Source organism: Symphalangus syndactylus, chromosome 11 (genome assembly GCF_028878055.3).
Source record: "Symphalangus syndactylus isolate Jambi chromosome 11, NHGRI_mSymSyn1-v2.1_pri, whole genome shotgun sequence".
NCBI lineage: Eukaryota > Metazoa > Chordata > Mammalia > Primates > Hylobatidae > Symphalangus > Symphalangus syndactylus.
Genome location: NC_072433.2, coordinates 83555737 through 83564241, shown reverse-complemented (window position 1 = coordinate 83564241; position 8505 = coordinate 83555737). Strand labels below are relative to the sequence as shown.

The 8505-nt window shown below is 34.9% G+C and overlaps 1 non-coding gene across 1 annotated transcript; it reads left to right on the top strand.

Annotated features, from left to right (window-relative positions):
• The first annotated feature begins 7757 nt into the window (after nucleotides 1–7757).
• On the top strand, nucleotides 7758–7864 carry LOC129457982 (U6 spliceosomal RNA). The gene has a single exon (XR_008649497.1). It is a non-coding gene; the product is annotated as a U6 spliceosomal RNA (small nuclear RNA).
• Nucleotides 7865–8505: the final 641 nt, after the last annotated feature.

The following is an 8505-nucleotide window of genomic DNA, read 5'->3' as shown; positions in this document are numbered from 1 at the left end:
TGACACTCATCCGTATTGTTGTGCGTAGTAACAGATCATCCATTCACATTTTTGTCCAGTAGCTGTTCTCAAAGTGTGGTTCACAAGTGTGATCCAGAAGTAAAATATTTTCATAAGTACAGGAACACATAATTTGCCTTTTTCATTGCACTGATAGCTCAAAAGCAATAGTGGGAAAAATGGCTGGTACCTTACCACAAATCAAGGGAGCGGCACCAAATGGTTCTAGTCATCACTGTCTTATTCTTCAACACCATGCACTACCAGTCAACAGAAAGAAACAATTATTTTCCATAAAGCTAGTTTAACTTAATAATGTTCTTGGTAAAAAAAATTTAATTTGGCCAGTCGCAGTGGCTCATGCCTATGATCCCAGCACTTTGGGAGGCTGAGGCAGAAAGATCACTTGAAGCCAGGAGTATAGGACCAGCCTGGCCAACAAAGCAAGACCTCATCTCTACAAAAAAAAAAAAAAAAAAAAAAAAATTAGCTAGCATGGTAGTGTATACCTGTAGTCCCAGCTATTTCGGAGGCTGAGGTAGGAAAATCACTTGAGTCCAGGAGTTCAAGACTACAAGGAGCTATGATTGCACCACTGCACTCCAGCTTGGGCAACTGAGTGAGACCTTGTCTCTAAAAAACTAAAAGTAAAAAAATAATTTTATTACTTCTCAACTCTTGAGTACATATCTTTTTAATATTTTCTGTGTGATGTAAAGTGTTTATAAAATACTTCTGCAACAGAAACCACAATGGATAAAAAGAGCTCATGAGGAGAATCAGTTGAGTTGTAAGTTAAACTAGTCACTTTCATCATGAAAAGCAATTTTATTTAAAGGAATGGTGGGAAAACTATGGTTATTCAGACTTAGGTACTTGGCAAACATTTTCTCAAAAATAAATGAAGTGAGCCTGTAACTTCCAGAAAAGCAACTGTCAGCATTTGATGCTAATGATAAAACTTGAGCTTCAAACAAAAATTAGAGTTCTGGAAAACATATCCACCACCATGATCTTGAAGACTTCCTGATTTTAAAAAATATTATATAAAGAAATACTGAAACATTTGTAGGAGCTGAGTAATTCAGTGAATGAATATTGCCCAAATAACCAATGTATAACACAAAATCATGTGTGGGTAAAAGATCCACTCAAAGTACAAGGTAGACCAGTAGATTTTAATTTCATAGAATATGGGAAGTTCATTGACATGGTTTCAGAATCCAAACTGAAACCAATCTTTAAGACACTATCACTTTTCAACTCTTGGTGTATTATCAAAGAAGAATATCCACACTTTTTTAAAAAGCAATTTACTACTTACCCGTGTAAGGTTGGATTTTTTTTTCATATATAGTTAACCCTTGAACAATGTGGGGGTTAGGGGAGCTGGCCCCTATGCAGTTGAAAATCCACATATAACTTTTTTGACTCCCCAAAACTTAACTGCTAATAGCCTACTATTGACCAGAAGCTTTACTGATAACATAAACAGTCAAATCACATATTTTGTTTATGTCCTATATACTGTATTCTTACAATAAAGCAAGCTAGAGAAAAAAATCTTATTAAGAAAATCATGGCCAGGTACAGTGGCTCACACCTGTAATTCCAGCACTTTGGGAGGCTTAGGTGAGCGGATCACTTGAGGCCAGGAGTTCGAGACCAGCCTGGCCAACATGGCAAAACCCCATCTCTACTGAAAATACAAAAACTAGCTGGGCATGGTGGTGTGTGCCTGTAGTCCCAGCTACACGGGAGGCTGAGACATGAGAATCACTTGAACCCAAGAGGCAGGGGGTGCAGTGAGCCGAGATCACGCTACTGCACTCCAGACTGGGTGACAGAGCAAGACTATGTCTCAAGAAATAAATAAATAAATGAAAATTATAAGAGAAAAATATATTTACTATTTATTAGGTGAAAGTGAATCATCATAAACGTCTTCATCCTCATCATCTTCATGCTGAGTAGATTGAGAAGGAGGAGGAAGAGGAACGGTTGGTCTTGCTGACTCAGGAGTGGTTGAGGCAGAAGAAGTAGAGGCAGTGAATAAGGAGGTAGAAGAGATAGGCATATTTGCAACTTTTATTGGAAAAAAATCCATGTATAAGTGGACCTGCACAGTTCAGACCCATGTTCTTCAAGGGTTAACTGTACTTTAAATAAAACATACACCAACAGATTAAATGGAGAAGCAGAAATGAGAAACTCAGCTATTTTCTCATAAGCCAGATATTAAAATGTAAAAGAAGGCCTCTCTTCTCACTAAATTTTTTGCTTTGGAAAATAAAGTGATTTTTAATAAAAACATGCTATTTACATTAGCTTACAATGGGTTTATTATTTTTAAATGTTTATAAATATTTTAAAAATTTTTCAGTTTCAAGTTATAATACAGTAAATATCAGTAGTTATGACCCACATAATTGAAAGTTCTTTGGCGTTCTCAATAATTTTTAAGGCAGTAAGGGTCCTAAGACCAAAAAGTTGAGAACCCCTGATGTACAGTATTTCATTGTGAGCAGGGATTTAAATTTAGCAGTCACTTCAGGGAATATTCTTGAGATAGTTAATATTTAGCTTAATTTCCTCATCTGGTTTTTCTGCTTGTGGTTTCTTCTTCTCTCCAATCCCTCTTGCACTGGCCAATCAGATCATTCTCCAATACAGTTCTTACAGTGGCTACTACATCAGGTGCACTCTCTTCTTCCTGGCAGGAATATTTTAGAAGGCTTTACCAAGAATGTGGAATTACACTGTGGCTTTAAGAATTTGGCCAGAAAGAGGTCACAGGAGGACAGAGCAAACTTGAGAAATGTAAGCAAAAGACTTTTTCTTGGATTATGGATATGGTTTCCTGGGCTTCTCAGTGTAACATCATCTTCTAACACCAAATACTATAAAACAATCTTCTTGTGTCTTGGTAAAACATAACCCTGCTTTGTTCTCATCACAGTGCATACCACTACCTGGCTTTTTCGTTTTGTTTTGTTTTTACGTTTTAATTTTCTCTCCTCTCACTGCCTTCCCCAGAATGGAAGCTCCAAGATTGCAGAGACCTTGTCTATTTTATTCATTGACTAGAACTGTGTCTCAAACACAGTAAGTAGCTAATATGTCTTTGTTTTAATAGATGAATCACCCAGTCTTTATTTTGCAATTCATTCAGAACTTAGAAAAGTCCTAAGACCTAGAATTTTGTTTTATTTCATGGAATATTAGTCTTTCCTCCATTTGGGTAATAACAATAATAAGGTAATACTGACATGAAGTTTTTCACAAAGTTTCCAGAGCTAAATTTTGACTTAAAATATTGCCTTTTCTTTTCTTGGTCTTACTCCATTATTGTTAGCCATATAGGCAGCTGCTGGTAAGTAACTTCACAACTCTCTGGAAATGTATGGCTTGTAAGTAGATTGCCATCATGTTTCTTCAAAATTATTTCTTATTCAAGCTCTAAATATTTACCAGTTTACATATTTCATTATAAATTACAGTCTCCATTCTGCTCCTTAAATGTTTCAACTAATGTAGATTTTTAGATTTAATCTTCTGTAAGAGAACATACTTCCTGAGATTGACTTCTAAGACTTTAGAAACTGGAAGAAAATATTTTTATTTAAATGTTGCCAGTATTCTATATGTACCAATATAAACAGATCTTCAAGATGTGCTATTAATTATATATAAGGCAACAAGTAAAACACTATATATACTTGGTTCTCATTTATATTTTGTATAGTCCTGTATATGTTTTCATTATATAGACTAACTCTGATAGAAGACAACATAAAACTGGAAAACATGGTTACCTCTTGGGAAGGGGATGGGAGGACTGGGGAAAGAGGTGGAATGGAAGGGGATTGACTTTTTAATATATTTTTTTTCTTTTTTAGAGACAGGGTCTTGCTCTGCCACCCAAGCTGGAGTGCAATGGTATGATCATAGCTTACTACAGCGTTGAACTTCTGGATTCAAGAGATCCCCCCATGCTGGCCACCAAAGTAGCTGGAACTACAGGCATACACCATCACACCCAGCTTATATATGTATATAATTATTTTTGGAGATACAGGATCTCACTACATTGCCCAAACTGGTCTCAAAGTCCTGGCCTCAAGATGATCCTTCTGCTTCTGCCTCTCAAAGTGCTGGGATTATAGGCATAAACCACCATGCTCAGTCCAATGTTTTTAATATCAGATACTCTTAGTATCTTTAAGATTTTAGGCTGGGCGCGGTGGCTCAAGCCTGTAATCCCAGCACTTTGGGAGGCTAAGGCAGGCGGATCACGAGGTCAGGAGATCGAGACCATCCTGGTTAAAACAGTGAAAGCCCGTCTCTACTAAAAATACAAAAATTTAGCCGGGCATAGTGGCGGGCGCCTGTAGTCCCAGCTACTCGGGAGGCTGAGGCAGGAGAATGGCATGAACCCGGGAGGCGGAGCTTGCAGTGAGCTGAGATTGCGCCACTGCACTCCAGCCTGGGCAACAGAGCCAGACTCTGTCTCAAAAAAAAAAAAAAAAAGATTTTATACATAGTGTATACATTAGTTAATTATTGAATTTTAAAGAAATAAATTATCTGGATAAAAGTGTGTCCACAAACACCAATTAAAAGACAAAGATTAGCAGAACATATTAAAAACATGACTCAATTACCTGCTGTCTATAAGGAACTTACTTCAAATATTTGAAATAAATATAACAAAGTAAATGGATAGAAAAAGACATATTATGTAAAAATTAATCAAAAGAAAGTGGGAATTTAAATTAATATCAGATATAATAGACTTATGAGCAGAGAAATTTACCAGATACAGAGTGACATTACACAATATTTTTTTAAATTTATTATTATTATTATTTTAGAGATAGCATATCACTCTTTCACTCAGGCTGGAGTGCAGTGGCGTGATCATAGCTCACGATAGCCTTCAACTCCTAGGCTGAAGCAATCCTCCTGCCTCAGCTGCTGGAGTAGCTAGGACTACAGGTGTGCACCACCATGCCCAGCGAATTTATTTTATTTTATTTTTTGTAGAGATGGGATATTACTTTGTTGCCCAGGCTGGTCTCAAACTCCTGGCCTCAAGCAGTCCTCCTACCTTGGCCTCCAAAAGCACTGGAATTACAGGCATGGATCATTGCCTGAGCCTGGCCCTACATAATGTTAGAAGGGTGACTCTACCAAGAGAACATAGAAGTCCTAGATGTGTGTACAAAAAGCAACAGAGTTATGAAATATCTGAAACAAAAACTGATGAAACTGAAAAGAGAAATAGACAAATCTACAATTACAGTTGTAAACTTCAGTAGCCCTCTTTCAACAACTGATATAATAACTAGGCAGAAAATCGGCAAGAATATAGAAAATTCAACAACACTATCAACCAATAGGATCTAATTGACATTTATGGAACACTCCACCAGACAAATAGCAGAATACACATTCTTCTCAAGAGCCCATGGAACCTATACTGAGATAGATCATATCCTAGACCATAAAACAAACCTCAACAAATTTAAAGGATTGAAAACATACAAAGTGTATTCTCTGACTACAATGGAAGAAAACTAGAAGTCAACAACAGAATGATAAACAATGCATTTCTAAATAATCCATGGATCAAAGAGGAAGTTCCAAAAGAACTGAATAAAAATGAAAGTACAGTATATAAAAATTTGTGGGACACAGCTAAAGCAGTGCTTAGAGGGAAATTTACAGCATTAAATGCTTACATTAGAACAGAGAAAAAGTCTGAAACAAGAACCTAGACAAAGAAAAGAAAAATGAACACAAAATAAATAGAATAAAATAAAATTCAGAAACGATTAATCACAAATTAATATGAAACCAGAAAAACAATATAAAAAATCAATAAAACTAAAACCTCATCCTTTAAGAAGATCAATTACATTGATAAAACTCTAGCAAGACTGACGAAGGGAAAAAAAAGAAAACCCACAAATTACCAATATTAATAAAACAGAGAATGTCATGACAGATCCTGCAGATATTAAAAAGATAATATGGGAATACTGTGGCAATTCTACATGCAAAACTCTGGCAATTTTGATGAAACAGACCAATTCCTTGAAAATCACAAAGTACAACAACTAATTCAGAATGAAATAATTTGTGTAGTCCAATAACTATCAAGAAAATTGAATTCATAATTTTAAAGTTCTCCCAAAATAAATTATCAGGCCCAGATGGTTTCACTGGAGAATTATTCCCAATGTTTACAGAAGAATTAACACCAACTTTACACACTTTCCTCCAGAAAATATAAATTAACATGCCTAATTCATTTTATGATGCTATTATTACCCTGATATCAAAATCATAGGGAGATAGTACAAAAAAAGAAAATCATAAGCCAATATCACTCATGAAAATACATGTAAAAGTTCTTAAGATTATATAAGCAAATAGAATTCAGTAATATTTAAGAGAAATTAAGTATATTCCATGACAAAGTGGGCTAATTTCAGGGATGTAAGATTAGTTCAATATTTGAAAATCAATCAGTGTAATCCACCATTTAACAGACTAAAGAAAAACATCACATGATCATTCCACTTGAGAATGAGCACTTGAAAAAATTCAATACCAATTCATACCAAAAGCTCTCAGAAAACTAGAAACAGAAGTGAATTTCCTCAACTGGATAAAGCTACTTTTATACTTAATGATGAAAAATTTAATGCTTTCCTTCAAAGATCAGAAACAAAACAAAGACATCTGCTTTTATCACTCTTATTCACAAGTATTACTGGAAGTTCTATTCAGTACAATAAAGCAAGAAAAGGAAATAAAAATTACATTTATTAGGAAGAAAGAAACAAGACTAATTCTATTTGTAGGTATAATTGTCTACACAGAAGTTCCTAAGGAATCTACAAGAAATCTCCTAAAAATACTAAGTGAGTTCAACAAGGTCATAGGATAGAAAATGAACATACAAAAATTGATTCTATTTCATTATACTAGGAATGAACACATAAACACCAAAATTAAAAATACAACTTACAATCACTCAAAAAATGAAGTACTTGAATGTAAATTCAGCAAAACATAAACAGTATTTATATGCTGAAAGTTACAAAATGCCGATGAAGGAAATAAAAAATAAATCTAAATAAGTAGAGAAACAGGCTGCATTTAATGACTGGTAGACTCAACATATTAAAGATATTAATTCTCCCTAAATCGATATATAGATTTAATCCAATTCCTTTCAAAATCCCAGGCAGAATTTTTGTAGATATGGGCAACATCTTTTTTTCTAACATTTATGTAAAAAAGTAAAGGAAGAAAAATAGCCTTAAATTTTTTAATCAAGTGAAAGAAATCAGTCTATTTAATTTCAAGACTTATTATGTAGCTATAGTAATCAAAATTGTATAATATTGGTAGAAGGGCAGACACATGTATCAGTGGAACTGAACAGAAAACCCAGAAATAGAGCTAAACAAATATGCCTAACTGACTTTTGATGAAAGTGCACAAGCAATTCAATGGAGGAAGAACAGCCTTTTCAATATATGGCGCTGGAGCAATTGCACGTCTATAGGAAAACAAATAAATATGAACCTCATCATACACCTCACATTTTATTACACATAAAAATTAACCCAAAATGGATTGCAGACTTAAGTGTAATTTGCAAAACTGTTTTGCATTCTATGTTAGAAAAAAATTGGATAAAAATTTTGGGATTGAGGTGCAGGCAAAGAATTCTTAGATTTGTGCTCTCTTTGACAGCACATATACTAAAACTGGCATGATACAGAGAAGATTAGCATGGCCCCTGAACAAGGATGACACACATATTCATGAGGCGTTCCATATTTTCAAAATAGACCCAGCTGAGGAATGACTCTTAGAATTCAAAGACTGGTGCTCTGAACTGACTCAGTCAGACAAACATAAAGAAAAGACAATATCTTAATGAAAAAAAAACCTCCGAGAATTATGGGATTACATAAATAGACCAAATCTATGACTCATTGGCATCCCTGAAAGAGAGAGAGAAAACAAGCAACTTGGAAACATATTTGAGCATATCATCCATGAAAATTTCCCCAACCTCACTACAGAAGCCAACATTCAAATTCAGAAAATGCAGAAAATGCCTGTAAGATACTGTATAAGATGACCACCCCCAAGACACATAGTCTTCAGATTTTCCAAGATTGACACAAAAGGAAAAATATAAAGGAAGACAGAAGGGGAAGGTCACCTACAAAGGGAAATTTTACAGGCTAATAGTGGACTTTTCAGCAGAAATCCTTCATGCCAGAAGAGACTGGGTGGGGTGGGGGGGGAGGTGCGGTTATATTCAATATTCTTAAAGAAAAGAAACTCCAATAAAAAATTTCATATCCAGCCAGACTAAACTTCATATGTAAAGGAGAAATAAGATTCTTTTCAGAAAAGCAAATGCTAAGGGAATTAATTATCACCAGACCTGCCTTACAAGAAGTCCTTAAGGGA